Source organism: Erithacus rubecula (assembly GCF_903797595.1).
Source record: "Erithacus rubecula genome assembly, chromosome: 5".
Lineage (NCBI taxonomy): Eukaryota > Metazoa > Chordata > Aves > Passeriformes > Muscicapidae > Erithacus > Erithacus rubecula.
In genome coordinates, this window is record NC_136687.1 from 45,528,476 (window position 1) to 45,550,596 (window position 22,121).

Here is a 22,121-nt window from a genome sequence, read left to right on the forward strand (position 1 = left end):
ACTGGCGCGTGAGGCGCCTGGGAACCGTGTGTCTTACACAAAAGTTCCACAGGGAAAGGCTGCTCCCCCAGAATCCCTGGAAGCCTTGCCGGGAGCTCTGCAGGGCTGTCCTTGCCGTGCTCCATTCCCCTGGAGCTGCCCTCACTCCTGGCCTCCCCCGGCGCTGGACCGGGCTGATCCCGACACGGGGGAGCTGCACAGTGCCACATGTGCCTGGCGCCTCCTTGCTATGCTCACTGTGTCACCTGCTCCGGGCCAGGCTCGTGCAGGAGCGTGAAGTTAAAAACTTTCTCTGCCTCAACTTCCCATTTCCAGGGCACAGGTACCTCGGAAAGCATAGGCAAAGAAGGATACAGCTTCCCTTAATACATCCTACCCGTGTTAATCCACCAGCATCCTCCAAGTGTCCTGAGCTGCATCACATTCTCTGACTTTCGAGATTATCTCAGTGAGCACAGTGCTAATTACACCAAGGTTGTGGGCTCAATCCCTGTATGGGCCATTCTTTTAAGAGTTGGACTCAATGATCCTTGTGGGTCCCTTTGAACTGAGAATGTTCTGTGAAATCTGTTTAATAGCCTCTGGTAGACCCCTGAGAAAAGAAAAGGAAAATATAAGAGCCAAGAGACCATAAAACGGTTTGCAGTAGCCAGAAACAGCATTCCAGTGGTGCCAGATCTGCCATATTAAAATCTAAATGCACAGAAGGTACCTCTGGCAGCCCCTTGCCTTTCCATTAAACACTGTGTTGATAGGAAGGAAAGGAGAAACACTCCCTGAACTACACTTCTCCCATGTGTTTGTCTCAGCTCCCATCCCACACCCCAGCTCCCTGCCAGGCTGAGGAGCATGTTGACAAGCAGAGCTGCCTCTGTGTTTTGAAATCAGCATCTGGCCTCTGCTATCCATACATGACCTTACTAATGGATCTGGATCCCACCCCAGCACCTGGCTCTGAAATATGAAACACTAAATGATTTTAAAGCACTTTTCCATCCCTGCAAGGAGGATGGGGTTGGGCCCACTGTCTGGGAGCCTTCAAATGCTCTTTTGCTGCACTGACCTGAGCACTGTTCCACAGTGATACTCAGGGACCCACACATTAAGCACGTAGGGTGCTGCTGCTGCCATCATTAGTGGCAGCTCTGCTTTTGGAGATTAGCAGGTGCCCAGAAAGCTTTGATGTGTGCTCCTGGCCTTATTTATGTGTTTGTATCTCTGTTGTACTGCATCCTTCCTGTTTTCAATCTATAATTATTATTTTGGTTAATTATTGACTCTTTTTAAGTGCAAATCATGGACACCAGAAATATTTTTTAATTCATGAAAGAAGAGAAAATATGTATGAACTAGATTTTAGGGTATATTTAAAGTAGGAGCATATTTTAGAAGACAAGTAAATTTCAGAGCAATTAGAGTATTTAACATGAATTTTCTAGGCCCAGAACCCTGAGGGGAATAAGAAAGCCAATTAAATTAGATTAAATAATCATGGCTAAATATAAAAGTGTAACAGAATCCAATTGTTAAAGAACAATGCCATTAAATTATGATAGAATAGTTTAGATGTTGTCAGTGCAACAGGTAACTATTTTATTATTGACAATACTATTGATAGTTTTTGAACTTACCCCATTTAGGCTCTAAACTCAACTGGTGTAAATTTTAGAAACTGCCAATTAAATTCCAGCCGTTTGCTTCTGCTGATGTACTGGCCTAGTTTTTCAAGCATTTTCAGTTCTTTTTTTAAGAGGAACAGGGCTATCAGGCAAATGGCTCACCAGAGCATCTGAAAATGTTAGCTTAATGACAACTGGTTTAATGCTATCTAATATGGGGATAAGATTTGAAGCAGAAGCTCACTAAGCCCATTTTGTACATATTAGTCAAGTGATTAATGTTCTCTGCTACTTCTACCTCTTCAGAGGACCAAAACATCTCTTTTGGGAGAAGTCATTTTCCACAACCAACGTGACTCTAACTCTTTCTGCATTTTCTGTCTTCTTTGAATGCAACAAAGGGGATGGATTAGCAAATGCACAGCCCAACAATATGGAAAAGTAACAGCGGCATCCTATAAAATCCATTTTTTCTGTTCTAGGATGTCAGTGGAAGTATAGCACCTGAGGCTGGGGGTCTTTTTTATCGAGAAAACTGGAGGCCAGGGTGTACTTGCTGGTGCAAAACTATAAAACTCTTTCATACCAGATCCAATTGGAAAGATAATCATCTCTGATGGCAATTTACTAATGGAATATATCCTGCACCAGCCAGCAGGTTGTCACCATATTCTTCTTAATGCATCACATCACAAGAACACTTTGTTCACAGTTTAAAACCAATTCTTGGTATGTTAACTGACTTTTCTCTTTTCCACATGGTCCTCTCTTAATCCCTCTTTTTAAGCCCTCATCTGTGTGTATGACAATTTGCTTGTGGAAAGTTCCAACAGAGTAAGAGTGAGAGTTCCTAAAGACACAAGGCTTGATAAGCCTGGCTGGATCCCTGTATACTTTCCTCACACTTCTGCACCACTGCCAGGAGTCTACCAGGCCCCAGGAGGATTCCACTGCCCCATTAACTTCTCTTCATAGATCACTCTAGGGCTTTTCTCCACAATAAGCTTCAATTAAAAAATGAGATATGTTCTCACTCTCATATTCACTTGCTGTTGTACCAGTCTAGACTGGTAGATTCTCAGAGGCATGGGAAAGAAAGCGAGCCTGTGGGCAAGCGCACACTTGGTGCTGCAGAGAGGAAAAGACATGATGGCTGAGAGGTGTGCTGCTCCTGAGTCACAGGCACGATACCATTTCCCTGAACAATGAATGAATATGTGTTTTAGAAATGTCTCATTGAAGTCAGAATTCAGCCTCAGGTGCTGCTTGGATACAACTTGCAGGCTTAGGTCCATAAATGTGGAAAGGAAACAAGAAACCTTGGAGAAGTATCAGCTGCTATTGGAAAGGGGAGAAAGAAGAGGTCCTCGGCTCCACTGCCTCTCTAGAGCTGATTTTTTTCTTTAAAATCTCATTCCCTTTCCATGTTAACCATGTGGCATGTGTCACAATGTGATTATACTAATTTCTATCAACATAACCTTCCACAACACAGACCTGTGCAAATTACGTTATGAGAAGCTGTAGTTCATTTCCATTTCAGTGGAGCTTGTTAAACAAGCAAAATTATTTTGTAGCAAAGAGAAAAACAATTTAGTGGAATGCAGTCCTAGCATAGGAAGTACATAATATCATATTTGGGTTGAAACTTTTTCTGTCAAAAATGTCATAACCCTGTAAGAAAGAGAATTAAAATCCCGTTATTTTAATTTACATCTAGCCACGAGATAAGTAAAGTTATCATTGAAATTCTAATTAAATAGGATGATTGACTAAGGTAGGACATCAAAGAAGAGAAGTGAATATGATAAGTCAAAGTCTTATTAATTAGTCCGCGTGGAAGAAATTCCAGGGACGTCAAGCTGAGGCTGCTGCAAGGAGAAAAAAAGCAGACAAGAAAATGTGTGTTTCTTTGAAGTTAGGAACTGAGATAGTGATGGAGGTAATTGTGTCTGACTGGATCCAGTAATGAAGAGCCGTAAATCAGACCTAGGAATCGGAGGAAAGATTCTAGTAACGAATGTGGCTGCCCCCCTGCTGCGAAGAAACAGAATGCAGAGCTGACTAATTGACCCAGTCTATCTCCCAGTAGCTCTCTGTTATTATTTATTAATTTTTAATTTCTGAATTATTTACGTTCTGGGAAATTATTTTTGACAGCCTGTTAGGCGTGCCAAAGTTAATGGAGGATGAAAGGACCGGTACTAGAATTAGCAGTGATGTAGTCACAGGCTACTGAATTTAATGATTTTGGAAGGGAAAATTGATTTCACACAGCGTGTCACTTTATACTACTTTAGGGATACACCAGATATTTGATTAATTGAGGAATAACCAACTCAAAGTATATTTGAAGTGTAAATGAATCACAGTGCTCAGCTGTTTATTTTTCCCCTTTTCTGATGAGAACACTGAGTTTACTTAAAATTACTGATTAAAACCAATACAGGTAGGCCCCAAACTCACACCTGCTTATTTTCTCCTGCCTTAAAGAAAAAAATGCTTTCACCATCTGGAGGAGACATGCAATCCTCCATCTCACTTGGGATAGAGTTCATCCTTTCTACACAACGCCTAATTAAACAGGCTTTGTGTGCACTCCCCCTCCCCTGTGGAAACTGTTTAAGACAGAGCAGGGTTCTGAGCCTGTGGGCAGCACAAGCAGCTGAGATGTGAATTCTTCATGGTGACAGCTCATGTTTGCTTTTATCAGCCCCAAGCTGCAGTCAGGGTCCCTGCCTACAGCATCCCCCGTGTTGGTTCTTCTGGTGCAACTGTGATAAGCTGGGCCATGCATCTTCCACACAGAGCAATGGAAAAATAAAAGGGCTCTAGACAGCTCTTCCAGGCTGTGAAAACTGCATTTCACCATTGGTACCACATGAAGCTAAACCCTGTCTGCCTCTCATGTCAGACCACCCAGGCATTAAGGACCTAGAGGCAATCCTTCCCCAGCAATGTGTACTATGGTGTCTCACATCTCTGAGAAGAGTCACACTGGAAGTGTCTCCAGAGCTGCTTGGGATCATCACCTCACACTGCTCCTTTCCCCAGCAGCAGCCACCCAAGGCGAGGAGCATGGCTGAATTTTCCCTCACTTAGAGGGAGGATGTGCCCTGTGCCCAGGACCAAAGGGGCAAGGCTCTCACTGCCAGAGTTTCCTGAGGCAGACTTGGGTCAATCTCTTAATTAAGGGCAGTGTAATCAGCTATGTGGGCACTGGTGGTGGTAATCATGATTTTGGGGATCTTTAATGTAATGTCTACAAGTCATACCAGTGTTACCTCCCAAATACCTTAACAATCTAGTTCCCTAAATACTAGTCCTAACTGGTTTAAATCCAGCTTTCCCAGTTTTTAGATAAACATAATTGATGCTACTATTTAATAAAATCTCAGGGACTCAGCAGAGAGTATTAAAGCACAATTTTTTATCTGTGCAGGTTTTGGGAGAGTAGTAAACACCAAATACTATTCTAAGCTATCTGCCATAAATTGACATGGATCCCATGAAGAGGTGAGAAAGGTATAGGAGAGACTCTATTTCAAGTCTAATAAATCATAAAACTCACTTGAATTGACTGAGACCAAACTACTGAGTGAGTAAATGTCAGAGGGATCTGGAATTTTGGATATTTTTCTGTTGCTTTGTTCTTTAAAATAAGAAGGGCTACCTACCACAGCAAATGTTCGCCATACAGGGATGAGGGGAGAGATAAAGAATGGCATCAGTGTACCTTTAAAAAAATTATATTTGTTTTAATGATTTAAAGATACATTAATAGTACAGGAAGGTTTTGCTGCTTAAGTTCTCTGAGGCGCTTATAATTAATATAAACACCTCCCTATATATTTTTTTCTGAGCACTTCAGGAACACTAGGAACATTTCCTAATGATGTTTTACCAATTTGAATATGTGAGAGAAGCCTATTTTTATCAGTTGTCTTTTGGATTGGATTATATCAGTGAAAATTCGCTGTGCAAGGAGGATCAGCTACAACAGGCTGCTAAAATAGGGGTGTGACCCGTGGCCTCTTCTTGGCTCTGGGGACTTGTATTTTATCAATTTTTTTTCAGCATGCAAGACTGGACTGGCTGCTAGAACAAAAGCCTGATGGAAAGATTATTTTTTCTGGGTCTCCTGAATCTGTGAGAGATCTTTGGATTTTGGGGCTTTTTCTGTGATCATTGTTAAAATTTTTTAAAGAAGGAACACCGTGTATCATGTTGATAAAACAATATGAAATACAATTTTTGAGATTGCACATTTTGTTAGTGTCATTGAAAGCACACTAACTGCCATGGAATTCTGAAGAGTTCAGTTCACCAGCAGCAGAACTGACTGCACCAAACTACATAGAAAATGTGATCTACATACTACAGCTTGAGGAACAGCAAATCAAATCTTCAAATATTACAGAACAATTAGGCAATTTATGCTACTTAAAGATTTACTTTACAGTTTCAAAATGCTCAATGGAGAAACAAATACCTTTTACAGTACATGCAGAAATTAACCCTAAAACATTTACATTCAACAGATGCAGCTTATTTTGAAGAAGATGATTTAGTGTGCTTTGTTGTTCTATAGTGGAATGAAACCATCCTAGAACTGGCTTCTCCCTGTTTCAATATTAAAACAAAAGGGATATGCTGGCAGTGCAGCACCCTGGGAATTCAGCTCAGAAGTCCAATTAACAACAAATTCCCCATACTGCCTATTTACCCCTAAGATTTGGCTAGATATAATAAGTCATGCATTTTGCATTTAAGATTATAATGCCCAGAGGATAACAAAAATCTATCCTGATCACTTTTTATTTGCATCATATGAAGAGAGAAGAAAGCATCATTCCTTCCCTCTTCCGTTAAGTGTATCCATATCTTTGTATCGAGTCTATGAATGAGCTGCCTCCTGTCTTCTCCCAGTGTCTCCTTATCCTACTTCTCCATAAATTCCTTCATTCTTCAAGAAGGCACAAAGGATGTGTGTTCTGTATAGCTAGCTACAAATTATTCACCTTCAAAGGATGATCTAGTGCATATTCACTGGACCAAGTCTCCTGCCCTTTAGACTGTCACACTGTATTTATTGTGTGCAGCATACACTCCCCTCACACCAGATTTCACTGCAGGAGCCATCAAGGTACTGCCCAGCTGTGAATTTTAAAAGCTAAAACCGTAACATACCATAAATTGTAATGACCAGGCTATAATATGCTAAAGATTAGGCAATACTTCCAGTAATTAGAATGGTCTTCTGCAACTCAATTTTGCTTACAGCATAAACCAGATTGAACCAATTCTCCAAAGGTAAAAGCCCAGCAAAATCCTACAAACCTTAGATGCAAAACAGAGAGAAGCAGAGAGAAGGCAAGCAAACAAGTATGTGCACGTGGGGCTTCAGATATTCCTTGCTAGGTACAACCTAAACTGTACATTAATAATTAGGGACATGTCATATATCAGTCCAGATAAACTTTTTTTGGCATCCAACAGGAAGCAATTAAGGCCTAGAGGTAACCATATACCTCTGTATTTGTGAAGTTTTGTAACGAAGAAATAATCCAAATTCACCTTGTTTGAAGGGAAATGGTTTGAGAAGCAAACAGTGGAGCATATTAAATCATAAAGTATCACACTGATAGAACACAAGATGTGACACTGTGCTGAGAGAAATGCCTGGATCAATGTTAGGTAGCCACGCCTGCAGAGCAGAAGGTTACTGTACAGAAAGCTGCCTACAAAATATTTCTCCAACACTGTATTTTGCTGTGCTGTGCAAACATCCCAGGTGGTGCTATTTTTTCATGAAGCTGTGATGAACTTGGCTTATGCTTGGCATCAGACTGGCTGTTCCTTACGGGGATTTCGGAGTTGCATATTTGCAGATTTCAGGCCAGACTTTCAGAGGAGCTCAGAGCTTTCCAAGCACTCAGCTGCCAAGCTGCAAGTGCTGGCTTCTCACAGGTCCAGGAATTGGAGTGACTCAACAGGAACCAATCTCCTGTGAACATCCCAGACTAACTGGCTGACCAGAAGATATGCCTGTGACAGAAGCTGAGAACAGCTGAACACAGTGTTTCTGACATCGTCAGATGTGAATTTTAGTACCTGTCTGCACAGAGATGGCAGGTGCAAAGAAGGGCCTGCTCCAAACTTCTGCAGGAAAGTGTTGGCCTCATCTTATTCTTGAGCAGATTTCCTGATTGCTCTACACCCTCTTCACTGTGAGCAGCAAAAAGAGCAGAAGCTGGACAGGCTGATCCCAAACAGGGCTCTGTGGAGGGCAACACAGCACCCCCATTTTTGTAACACCCCATGGTCAAACCTCCTGCTTGTGGGAAGAGAAGGATGTCAGCACTAATGATTCTCTCCCTTCTAAAGCTGCTAGATTTAAAGTGCTTTGAGGAGATTGAAGACAAGCATTAAATTTTGATTAAAAGGACACTGCCAACTTACATTAATCTTAGAATTTAGGGTTTGTAACAGGCAGGCAAAGGTGGATGAGAGCTTGAATATTGGATGTCGATATCTCTTTGCAACAGGATGAAAACCTCATCTGCTGAGAACAGAGGGCATCAAAATTAACTTGAATAGAAAACTAACAAGGTCCACTTTAGTTTTGCTGCTGAGGGAGAAAGAATGCAGATGGGGAGATACCAGGTAGCTTCCTGAATGTAACAGTGCACTAGTTAAATTTTAGTGTGTGAAAAGCTTGCTTGTTTGCTGCTTAATGTGGCTTTCACAGTGATAAAAAGCCACACTAAAGTGCTATTTGAAAGAACTGACAAAAGAGTAGAAGGACAGGAAAGGTTAGTACAGGTGAGCTGGCACTTTCACCTGTTTTTCCTTTATAGTGAATACTTAGATATGGTGAACCTACCTAGTGTTAAATGTATGGTTTACTGCAGCTGATGAAAGAGCAGCTAATCACTTTCAATAATCTGCAAATCATTTTGCCTATAATGAGATACAAATCTCAACCAAGTTTTTCAAGGAAAGAGCCTAAATGACAGCAACTCACTGTAACTTTAATGCACACTAGGCTTATAGAAAGAATATTACCCAGAAATGCTCATTCTCAGAGAAACTATGGAAATGTGAATCCAGATATTCATCTGATAAAAACCAGCTTCCTGAACAGAGATAAGCTGATTTATAGCCACAGGTCTGACCCCACACCCCAATGAGAATTAGCTGCAGCCACTGAAATCTTCTGCAGCAAAGATCAGTTTGGTCTTGTCTCAACCAAATGCTGGGTTTTTGCTGCAGAGTTCTTTGCTATTTTGGCAATATTCATTTGAACAAGCCTTTCAAAGGAGCAGGAAAATAAATCTAAGAGAAAGGTAAAATGGCCATGATTTTCTTTTAGTTCTTCATAAAGTACAAGAAATCTGAAGTAGACCTCAGATTACAAGACTTGTGGCTTCAAATGCATTTTGAGTGCAATGACATTCCCCCCTCCCAGGGTCCGTGCAGCAGATGAGAGGTGCTTCCCAAATCTGTAGCATTAAGTATATGGGATATGTAACAGGAAGGATGAAATAAAGCCATGCTACTGCTCTGGAGATGGTAGAGTGTAGAAGAGTGCTGGAACACAAATTGAAAATTACTTGTTAAACAAGGTTAATTTGTTCTCCTTCCAGAGTATAAAATGGCTTCAAACACTTCTAAACTAGGTCATTTGATTGCTCAGGAAATACATGGTGCTAGGCAGCTGTCTTTAGCAACAAGTTTATTGGAGAGTGTGATTGCATCCCAAAAGCATGCTAGATATTTCTGACCATATCAAAGAAAACTCAACTATGTTATCAAGGCACACTAATGAGGTGGTTTGTTTAATTGAAATACTCTAAGTTTCCATGTAGTACAGCATGAAAAAATCATTATTTTCATTAGATGAGCTACTCGTTAGCTGAAAATCTAAGTTACAAAATATCACAGTATGAGATAATAAATATATTGTAAAACACTTTAAATCCAGGTTATTAAAAGGAAGTTCTATTTAAAATATAGAGCAGTGTAACTTGGGCATGCTTCCCTGCATTAGGAATCAGGTTTGGTTCTTTGAAAAATATAGCCAAACCCAAAGGACCTCATCACACTTTCACTGAAATCACTGTCAAAGCTCTGACCCATTTTAGGCTGGATAAATTACTTCATTATTCTGGGTCACAGTTCTGTAGAAATGGGGTTTGTGTGCAGCAGCTGGAAGTTCTGAGGCTCATGGAAAGAACTCCCCCATTTTAGCCTTGAAGTCATTGCTGCTCTGTTCAATGCAATCATTAACAGCAAGTCAGGAAGCACTTTATAGTGTGCAATTTTAGGGGCAAATCTTTACCTAAAAGTGTAAGACATGGAGATTTTGTGAACTTGAGGTAACAACATGCATCTCCATGGGATGTCTCACATGTGCTTGCTGAACAGGAGTTTAAGAACTGTACTTATCAAGAGGGTGCAATTTGAATCCATTATGAGATTGGATATAAAGGGAAAAAACTGGCTGGAAGGGTTCTCTGGAGCCCATTGAGTCCAATCCCTTTGCTCAAAGCAGGGTAGCTGGAGCACTTTGGAAAAAGCCACATGGAGTTGTGTTTGGAATACCTCCAGAGATGGTGACTCTGCAACCTCTATGAGCAACCTGTTCCTGTAATTGACCACTTTCATGGTAAATATGTTTTATTTTAAGTATAAATTGGATTTACCACATTTCCATACTTATATTTCAGGTTTTGTGTTCTTTATTCTCCCTCACTCGGTATTTCTACAGATTGGTAAGATTCCCCTTGAGCCTTCTCTTCTAAATGAGCTCAGGGTTCTACTGAGAGTTCTTCTTCATCACTTACATTTAAACACTGACTTGAGGTGAAGGCAAAATTGTATTTTGGTTGTAAATTCACAAGTGGGCTTCATCCATATGAAAAAAGGCTACAGTGAGACTCTAGTTCAACTATTGTTTTCTGTAATTCTACAATGACACCAAGTTTTATCCTTCTTCCCTGCACACTCCATGCCATCCCCCATCTTTTCTATGTCTTAGACTAATGAGGGCACGTTGTCCTCAATTCTCATAGCAATGGTTCTTTCCAAACTTACTGCTACACATTTGCCAAGGGATCGTCTCTCTTATCTCGCTCATGCTATTCCTCTCTCTCTTTCCCTGCTGAGGGATTAGTCCACCAGCCCTATGAAAATGTCCTCACAGCATTAGTCTGTCACTAATCCAGCCAGCACAGGTCACCAGGGCTGTGCAGAGACAGCTGCAAGATTTAGAAGGCACATCTTAATTCCCAAGGAGTCCTGGGCATGCATTCAGGTTGCCTCCACATGTTGGCAGCCAGGGATGTTGACACATCTCCACGGCTATTGCTCTCCCTGTCAGCTAGAGTCAAGTCAGTGACACTGAATGGTGGCTGCAAGAGCACATGGACATGGAGGACATACAGCAGGAGTGCTGAAAGATCCCCTTGGCCAGCAAGCGGCCAGAGATTCAGGAGAATGTACAGATTACAGATGGCACAGTAATCTCACAACTGGCCAAATTTGGAGACTAAGCTACACTTATATGGAGATGAGCATACATTAAAGGCTGCCAATGTGACAGCAGAGAGGGCCAATATTTTGGCTTGCCCAGGAATGGGCACGCTGCCCTCACAGAGCCACCTGCTAAGATCAGTCATGCCAGAAATGTAAGTAATCCTGGTAAGGCAGGTGCCTGAGGGGATCAAATCCTCCATCAAAACAAAAAAAAAAAAAAAATTTTAAAAAAAAAAAAAAGGGCAAAACCCTGAAAAACCCTGAGCCCCAGGCTGCCTCTACACAACTGGTAAGAGTCCCTCTGCCATCAGCCTGCAGACTGTAAACTCCAGAGGTTGGAGTGCAAAGGATGGGAGCTGCACCTCACCTCATGGTCCTGCCTCTTCCTCAGTTATGAAACAAATTTGCAGATTTTAGAGTTATCTCTTGCCCTTCTCATTTTCTCTGGGTTTTGTTAAACATTCTTAGAAGTCTTTCCTTTTTTTTTCCTACTGGGCCCAATAGGGATGTGGATTGTAGATTAGTACAAATGTTAGCTCCCTTTAATAGGGCTTTTCTTATCCCATTTAAGTAGAATAAAGAAGCTTCATTTGTTAGCTTAAATAAAATCAAGACCTTAATTCTTGATCATTGCTCCCAAGCGGACCCAGTTGGAATTCTCTCATCATCACTGATCAAGTCGGGACTTTTTTTGTTTGCTATTAAATTTCATTTGCTTTCATCATTTCAAAGCACTAGCAGGCTTTCAGCCCTGCTGAAACATAGGATGGGGCTTTAAGTACATTGCAGTGAAATCCCTGTAGCAATGAAAAACTGGTGCATAGCATTTAGCTATGTTCTGTATCTTCCATAAAACCTGCATTTACATTATATTAAAGCTAACCTGCTGACTAGTTTAATCATAAAAATAAATACTCCATTTGGCTCTTCACATTATTTATTTGAAGCAGAGAGACTATCAGTCAATTCCTCCGATTTCAGACCTGAGAAAAATTTTATCTGAGTAGCATAAAAATCTTTCTGGTTACTAAGCTGGATCGCTAAAATAATATCCATGGAATGTTTCTCATGTCATGGGTGAACTTGCTCTGATGTTTTATAAATGTTGGGGATTTTTTTTTTATGTATCCCAAAGATGAGTTTGCAAGGAAGATCAGCACAGAGAGCAAGTCTGCAAAACAGTTTTCCAGTTAGGATACAGTCCATCTAGGCCCCTTCTCCAGCTTCTCGTGCCTATAATTTCCTAAGTGAGGAGATGCCACTGTTTTTAAGTAAAATCTTCCTTAGATCTTCTCTGTGAGTGCACCTTGAGGATGAATGTTGCCAAAGCTATGAGCCCTTGCACATGGAAAAAGCTGCTTTGAATTGATTGAATGTAAGCCATTCCTGGACCATTCCTGGTAAGACCAATGCAAAGTTTATCTACCTGTTATGATTTCTGTTCTTCAGCGTCCTTGTAATTTTCTGTATGGGCAAATCCCAGTTTCCAGAGAGGGTCTGAATAGGACAGAAATGGTCTGTCTACTCAGCCTCTGATGCTTTTCAACTTAATTTTTGTGCTGAGGGTTCTCATCTGTATTTTTAGATTTCTCCTGGGTGTTTCAAGAGTTAATGCCTGAAGGAAGTCATCAGCATCAATTTTGGGGGCATTCAAGATGTTTACCTGGCAGAAACAATTCAAAATACATGTTCCTTCAACCACAGCAGGCAGAGAGAAGGAGACACTGCAGTGGACTTGCAGGCAGGAGTGTACCCAGCCTTTAGCCCAAGAGAGAACTGGCACACTGCTCCCTGTAGAGTGTTGGCAGATGGCTCCACCTCAGCCCAGCTGATACTACCCAAATTCCCCAGAGTTTCAGAGCTCCAGGTCTGCAGTCAGCTCGTGGTTTCTCTTTGGAGGGCTGGGCTGTGGGAAAAGAGCTCCCTTGCACCTTGCCAGAGCATGGGAACAGCTGCAATTCAAAACACATAAATACTTTTTTACCCCAAGCAGTTTCCAATTAATGTGCAGATGGAAACCACATAGATGGTCTGTGTGAGAGAATCCTTGCTTGGCAAAAGATGGATTATTGCTTTTATGAAATGCCATAAGAGCTCCAGGAGCAGAGGGCTTTGTTTTTTAAGATCCCAGCTCCCTATTCAGGGGGCTTAGATTTATACTGAAGGATTAATGTTTCTGGAATGTAAGCCAGTCATTTTATGGATCTGGGATGCAGAAGATAGTTAAGAAAATAGAACTTCTGAAAAAATTACACCATTTCATATGCAAGGGAGGAAGAAGTAAATTGGGCTGAGGGAAGCCTGTCAGAACTTAGTTGTCATTGGCAGAAGAGGACCTAGAAACATCAGTAGGCACCTATCAAAAAAGTGGGGAAATTAAGAAAGCCCAGAGAAGTGAATCTTCTCCCACTCTTATCTGGAATCAGCATCCAAAATGGGTAGAATTTTCTTGCAAATTCATCTTCAAATCATCACAGTTTTATCCAGAACACATAATTTTTCACTCTTAAATTCCACAGTGAAGATGATGTCACAGTGGGACACTTTCACCTCAAAAAATGTTAGGTAATGTCATTTACCAATATGAATCCCCTGCCATCCTTTTTATAGCTGAAAGTGAATATACACCTGTGAATATTAATTTTTTTTGTTTGAAAGGATAAGAGGAGATGGAGGATTCTAGTTTTAGGTTTTAGACCTAAACACTTTAGATTTGATTTTTTTCCTCAAATTTCCCTCAAAGTAAAACAAAACAAAATTTAATTTTTGTTTGTCAGTTCTGAATTTACAGATAATTACCTCCACTTAATTACTTTGCAAATAATTAATTTGTAAACAATTACTTGTAAGCCTTTAGAGCTTTTCAGATGATAAAGTGGTAGAAAAATGTAGGACATGATAATTTTCAAGAAGATTTTCAATCTTCTGTTTGCTAGCATCACTATAACTCATTCTGTTCCTCTACATTTTTCCACATATACTGCCAAGGAAGGAATGATATTGCCAAGGAATCAAAATGCCAGAGAGTGTTTTTGAAGTCAAGAGGCACATTTTATTCTGAGTTCTTTTTTTTTTTTTTTTTTTTTTTTTTTAGGTAAATGCATTGTCATTCTTGTTTCCAAGTATGACTAGTATATCTAATGGCTCTTTCATCCACTGACATTTGGGCTGATTAGGTCAGGGTGAAAGTAAAGGGCCTTTGCCATAATGTATGTTGAACATATTGTACATAAAACCCTAAAAACAGCTTCCACCTGGCATCATCATGTCCCAGATGGATTATTGTGGGCTATTGTAACAGGCTGGTTATTAGATGGATGATTAAGATAACAGGTTTTCCATAAGCATATCCCAGGGATTTAATGGTCAATCCATAGGAATTGAATGGTTAATTCATTACAATTTTGCCTTCACATACGGAACCTGCAAATAATGCATTAACAAATTTGTCAAAAAGCAAAATTATACGCTTTGCTTGGAACTGAACATAAAGGCTTTTAAAAAATGCAGTATTTTTGTGGGGATAAAACTCTATACTGAATTTTGTTGTTAATAGCTGCAGTTTAAATTTTTTTTCTGCCAATGTAACCATTTTCAATAGAGGGCAGTAGAGGATGAAAATGTAACTCTTGGCCTATTCACTTTGTTGTATTCAGATCAATTCTCTAATATTCTTTTAACTGGCATTAAAATGGACCCTTTCATCTTGAAAAAGAAGGAAGGAAGAATGTTGGCCATCTGGGAGACACTCTGACAACACCCAGATGTTTGCATCCTTCTGTAAAATTTACTCAATCAATGCAACATCAAGTTGTGCTGCGTGAATGGGAGAGTGAAAGCATGGGAAGAAGGAATAGGGTTTTCCTTGAAGGGGAAAGTCAATAGTCCTGTGTCTTCACAAGGGAAAAATCCTGTCATTGCTCCATGTCTGCAGTCTATTAGCTCATAGTAACCCTGGGAAACAACACTGAATTCTCTCAGTGAAAACATGTGAAAAGGTAGAAACTTCCCATGCACATGTCAGTATAATTATTCTGCCAGAAACACTAATAGACTTAACTCCCAGAGGTTTTCCTTACAGGGGGTGAACTGTGCTGGCTGCAGCCCCAGGTGTGCAAGCCAGGTACCCCAGCTGGGTGCTGGGAGGAGGTGGCAGTGCCCCTCACAGGCAGGTGGGAGCCTTCGGCCTCGACAGAGTGGCTGCTGTGCTCAGGGAGAGGAGGGAGAGGAGGTGTTGAGAGGTGCTGCGAAAGGGAGCCAAAGTCTGATGGAAGGAAGAGCTGGGGCATCTAGGAGCTGGAGCCAAGGTGGGAAAGGCCACAGTGGAGCAGTAGCAGGGCAGAGCTCTGAGCAGCCTTTTGGATGTATTGAAGTCTAGACTAATACCATAATGGAGCTTGAATCCACCAGCACCTCTTGGCAGAAGCTAGGCTGTCTTGGATACATGGCTAGGACTACATATATGATTGGTTGGTTTATGATGCATATCACAATCCAGTTCCAGCCTAATCCAGTTCCAAGGGTTAAAAATAGCACAGGCTTTTCCACAACATTCACTGTGAAAAGTGACGAGTCTACCATTTTTGCCAATCATAGATATGTTTGCCCTCTACAGCATTTCAGAACTTGTTCCCTCATATTCATTCCCTGCCTTGCAGGGCCCTTCCTATCACTGTTTTCTCAGATCTGCTGCTTCTCTTAGTTCTGACAAGTGCAGCTCCAGTGCTGACAGCACATTATCATCTCTGTACCATCATCATGTCATGCCTCATCTACCATCCCTGACCATCCATCTCTGCTAGATCCCCATCGTTCACACTTAGCCTTCTCAGGTCTTTTTAATCAGCAATGGTAATTAAAGCTTGTCAGAGATCAGGTAAATTATTACATATTATAGCTGTCTGACTATTCTTCTTGTTCCAGTGCAGAACAACAGACAGTGCCTGAGGTAGTCCATAGTGAGACTTCAGTAAAGTCTGTATATTCAGATTTATCATTCTCAGTATTTACTGAAATGCAGTAAGTCTACTCCAGCTGACAACAAAAAGCAAGAGAAGGACAGGAAAGAAGAGTTTGTTGTGAATTTGGATGGGGCAGTTCAAAGAGTTTGAGGTTTTGAGGGAAAGGTCTTTTTGGTTCAGAACATGTTACAAAGAAGTCACAAATGTTGGATCAGAGCTCAGTTTAGAGGCAGATTGTGAAGGCACTTAGAAGATACATAAGAGAGGGAAAGAGTTGCCTCAAAAGGATGAGGGATAGGATGCCTGTTTAGAAGATTTTCCAGCGGAATCTGACAGCAATATAATGTGGGATAGAGAGCAAGTCCTAATCCTCCAAATCTCTCACAGCAGTAACCAGAGCTGGGCATCTTTCCATAAAAGGCAAACAAACACATAAACAGAAAGGCAAAGCAACCACTCAGTGAATAATTTTTGGACAGATGCATTTGCTCGAAGAATTCTAGCAAATGGTGCTCCTTTTCCATTATATCCTATGTACCAAGCTTAAATGGGCTGCACTTTGAAGAAAGAAAAATGACAATCTTTTCCTAAATAGCTCACTTTTCTGTAAATGCCAATATGAAGATGGCCAGAAGGTTCACTAGGGAGACAAGCAAGATGCTGCTGTGTTCCCAGTCCCTGGTGGCTGAGCTCCTGTGCCTTATAGCTACCCTGCTGCAGCAGATGTGTTCAAAGCTGGAGAATCCCAGTGGTGATGCTGGCACACTTGGGCCCCAGCGATGAGAGCTGCCTGCTGCGGATGCATCCCTGCAGCCGGCTCAATAGCACATTTCCCCAGGAGGGGCTAAGCCTGGCTGGGACAGTCAATAATTAGCTTTTCTGCCTTTGGCTATAGAAATGATCATGAATTTTTAAGCAATGACGGTGATTGAAGACATTTCTGTTTGCTTTCTCTTAGTTGTGTTGAAAAGTTTAGCTTCAAGAAGGAAAATACCCTCAGAGGAGGTTGACAGACAGGTGGGGAAATATAAAGATGCTAAGAGATCAGAATAAATTCAGTGAACATTAAAAGAGAGGGGAGAATGTCCTGATAAAGGGGATGACTTTCATAACAAAGGAATTGTCTTTCTTATTCAGTCCCTTAATCTGATAGCAGACTATTCCCTGAGAAATCTGGCTCCTGGGAAGTTAGTTTCAAGCAGAAGCTGAACATGAAAGTTCATTTTTTGGCAGAAGTTACTTGCTACTTTCTCTTTAATTTATTTATTTTTGTAAATTTCTCCTAGTCCTTTTTTTTCCTATTTTTTTAATTAACAGAATGCTGAAAGATACTTTAGAGAGAAGTTGTCTCTATTAAGACACATAGGATTTAATCTCAGAAGTATACTACCTCCCCCATGGCCTGCTCAAGGCTTCCTGCTTATGCCTCCTCTGTTGATGGCAGTTTTGCCTCCAGGACTCTTGTCCTCTCTGGCAGACTGGCAGCAAAAGGTCCCCTGATGCCACATTTTGCAAGCTTGGCTCTAGATCAGCCTACTTGGCAGAGCAAGGAACCTGGAGGTACTTCATGTTTTGCACACAATGCCTCATACTTGTTAACTTTATGTCTTGCCTTGTCAAGTGAAATCAATATTGATAATAATAAATCCACTAGCAATTAATTATAAATGAATTATCATTCCCTGAAAGATACTTTGAAGGTAAAAACCACAGTAAGATATTTTCTAAAAGTTCCCTGTTCCCTCTTCTCTTGCATGAATGTTTGCTAAAGGTTTTAAAACTTACTAAAACATTCAGTTTTTTCAGCTGTTCCTTCACTTTGCTCTTGACCCACCAACTGGCTGGGTCAGAAGGCACCTTTCCCCAGATGATTTTAATCCCAGTGTTATTCACAGCAAACCACACTCCTCTTGTTTCCATCAGGGCTACAAATCTGACCACACAATGATGGTTTGTGCACACTGACCAGCCTGATACCATAACATCTCATAAATGTGCATTGAAAACTTCCTCAGGGTGGAAGTGGGGACCCAGAACAATTTGCCTGAGGTGTGATACGTAAAACATGCAGCTGTTTATCCCACCATGGCACCATGAACCATTTTCCCTACTGGAAAGACTGGACTGGTTGTGATTGCAGGCTGGGGATTTCTTTCAAGCCAGTAGGAGAAGCTCAATGAGGCTCCTCCAACTCCTTGAAGCAGGAGACCAAAGCTGTATTTTACATCTTATGGAGGGAAATTAAGAGGATGAACAAAGAGGAAAGAGTGGGAGCTTCTGCTAAACAGAGTAGCTGTGTGGCTTTAAAAACTCTTCCCAGAAAAGCTGATACAGGGAAGACTTAATTTCTTACTGTTGAAATTACACCAGGGTGACTGGAGTTACCAGTTAGAAAAAGCAACTACACATCTACACAGCTTAAATCTTTCCCCTTCAAAGTCCTTCTTCATAAATTTATAAAGCTGGAAGTCTTGGAAAGAATCTCCTGCAGTCCTTTTGTCCTATACCTTCCCACGAGTCAGAATAAGATCTAACTACCTCCTCCCTGTAAGGTGTTGGTCTAACCTGTTCTCAAATCTGCCAATGAAAGGACTCAATAACCAGACAAAAGCTAGTTCCCAAAGCATATCTTAACTTTTATTTTTCTTGCAAATGGCACTGATTTATTATCACAGTGGCCGTGGAGAACAAATGATGGCTGTCCTCTCTAAAGCAATTGTTTACATATTGAAAAAGTCATATGTTTTCCCCCATAGTCTTCTTCCTCTAGACTAAACAAACTCAGTTTCTTTAACATTTCCTCATCCCTCATGTTTTATAAAGCTTTTATCATTCCTGTTACTGTCTTCTGGACAATATCCAATTCATCTACATCCTCAACTCTGCTGGGCCCTGCCTGACAATCTGCTGCTAAGAAAAATGCCACACTTCTGAGTGAGATGCTAGAGATCTGTTTCTGTTTTCCATGGCTGATGTAAGCATTTTCGTTTCTGTTAGTACTGATATATATATATATATATATATAATTAAACAAACAAAACAATGCAAAGTCTCACATTCTTGAAGGCAATTTGTCAGTTTTGCACTTCAGTGGCTACTGTCTTTATAAAACACTTACATGTGTTCCATTGCACTTTTCTTTGGCTACTGAGGCAGTCAGAGGCCTTGCAGTCAGCAACCCGTATAGAAGAGCCTCTTACAAGAAAGTGTAATTAAAGTCAGCATTCAAAGAACTTCAAATAATCAAAAAACCTACCCACCCCCAAACACAGGCAAAATCAAAGAGTCTGTCATGGAAAGAAACCCAGCAACCCTGAAGGCATGAGCAACCAACCTAAAGAAATTACATGCCAACAGAGGGAAATAGGGGAGGAACTAATGGCATCAACAGTTGAAAAACAAACAAATTCAGGAGACTTCAAAAAGGGAGTAACTGGGCTACCAAATTACATGTTTTGTAAGTATTTGGGATAAGGAGGAACATGTGTGGTTAGAGTGTCCAGACTTGGTTTCATCCTGACCATGGAAAGCATTGGGTGTTTCCTGCTTGGTATCAGTCATGTCTACCAGCAAATACTTGTGTAGTTTTGAGTGATCCCATACTCACAGTCAAATCAGAAACATGCTATTGTCTTCTTGCTAAGCTTAGAAAAGGGATTGTGCACTCAAAAGCCCATCTGTTTTATAGATTAGCTACAAACCTCATCACATCAATTTCTTTAAGATGTTGTAGCTGCTATCATGAAGCTTGCAACTTTTGCTGGTAGCTTGTCTACTCAAGAGGAGCACACAACTCAAGAGCAGACTCATTTCCAAAGATTTTTCTTCAGTGGGCTGGCTGAAGTCGCTCAAAATTCTTAACAAAATTAGTAGAGTATACAATCACACTCTATACTAGTATACTAATGCTATATACTAGTACTCAGACATGAGTAGGCAACTCATTTATCAAAAACATCTCCTTGACTTCCTCTTCCAGGAAAATTCATGCATCCCTCCACATAAATTCTGGGATCTGTTCACTAAGCAAAGCAACAGCTTTATCACCCATACATTGGCTCCTTCTGTATTTCTAATAACTTTAGAAGAGAAAAACAAATTCTACATTGTCTACATCATGAAGTTTTTATAAATGGTAGAACTGGGACCAACTCTTCCTAAGGGTGAAACCAACAAAAAATAATTTGGTGCAATTAATTTAGCAAGCTTTCAGTCTGATGATGCTTATTTAACCAATGTGGATGAAAGCAAAATTTCCCCACGGCCCCTTCTAAACACCTCAACTAAGAAAATAAGCGTAAGTGTGGTAAAGAGCATGTTGATACCCCAAGGGACCAGAGAAAGTGCAACAACAGAGTGCCTTATACAGAAGGGGGAGTGTTAAGCATGTTTAAACCAAACATTTCTTTCCCTTTCCTTTGGGATAAAACTATTTCCCATGGAAACTAAGGCTGTGCCCCTACATGTGTAGCCCGGAGAGAGATGCTTTGATGTGAAAGAGAATCCTGGTAAAGTACCGGATGCAGAAGCCAACGTGGAAATAGGAGGGACTTCCAGAAGCAGGAAAAAGCATTGTCCCAGAGGGGCTTCCATCACCCCCCCCCCAGGTCATCACTGAGACTGTCTGGCTAGTTTCCTCCTGGCTGTCACTTTGCCACAAGGAAAGTCTTGTCTCAGACATGGGGCAAAAGTTTATAACTTTACTTTAGACAGATAAATGAATGTGAGATTTTACGGCATAATATAGATATAAAAAAAACTAACATGAAAATGTCACAAATTATAAACCAAACACTACTTTTAATTGTACCACAGAAAACTTGGAGAAACCATGAGAACTTCAGAAAAGCAGAAGAGCTGCAGATTTGATTTAGTCTAGGGAAAAGGGAGAGTGATTTAATTCTGTAAAATTTTAGGAATAATACGAAGAAATAAATATGAGAATTAGCATTAAAGTCTTGTAAGTGTGTACACACATATGCTTTTGGAGTATATGGTCTCTATGGAGGGAACCTGCACATAGGTTGCTTTAGGTTATTAATCTCCAAGGCAGATTGTGTGGAGGACCTGCATGTGAACACTTGCCTGGTATTGCAGGACTCACAGCCCAAGAGAAGCCTGTTCTAGAGATAAAAAGTTCAATTCTGATTCTCCCATGTAGTTCTTTAAAAGAACCAAACATTATTCTCTGCTTTCTTCACCTGTCACTGAAATGAATGCTGGTTATGACTTAAACTCCACCAGTGAGCCTAAACAGAGAGCTCTGCTATGCTACCACAGACATAGAAGGAGCAGAAATCCTTCTGCATGCCCATGAACAGATTATGGTCACAGGTAGAATCTGTTCAGCAGCAGAAAAAGAGAGAATCAGCCACGATAACTTGTTATTGTACAATAAGTCCCTCTTCATCCTCCAAGTTTTCATCATTGTCAAGGTTCTTGTGGGTGCTGGTTGTGAAACAGTTGGTAGAAAACTGAGGCAAGATTTGATAAGAAGATCTTATCTAGGCACACCTAAGCAAATGGATGGCAGTCGTCAAGTTTTGTTCCTGTAAGTATTTAAACAGGCAATAAACTACGTCATCATTTCTTTGCATGCTGTTGCTCACACTGACACATCCAGTGACATATCTGTGACAAAGATTTTGTCAGTGCTCCCTCCCAGAGTAAAGGTCTGGCACCTTCTTTCCCATTCAGATCAACGTATCGGTTTTAACTACTTAAATGAATTTGTTGAATTATTTATTTGGTGACTTGAGAGGACTTCATATTGGTGAGCTTTGAGACTAACAAATTAGGTGTATTTATAAATTTTCAGTTGGTGCCTACCTCACATAAATTAAGTATACTAGCTATCTTCAACATCATTGACCTTCACTGTCTACTAAATAGATTACTGCTTTACTTCATGTTCTTAAAAATAAATGGAATCATGGAATATGGATCTCTAAGCAACATCTCTGCCTGAAGATATAATGTGCTGGAAGAAGTCAGAATTCCC

At 40.7% G+C, this 22,121-nt stretch overlaps 1 protein-coding gene across 1 annotated transcript in view; it reads right to left on the reverse strand.

Moving 5' to 3' along the window:
• Positions 1 to 22,121, reverse strand: part of RPL34 (ribosomal protein L34) — a 216,541-nt gene that overhangs the window by 3,833 nt on the left and 190,587 nt on the right. The gene's annotated exons all lie outside the window — the stretch shown is intronic.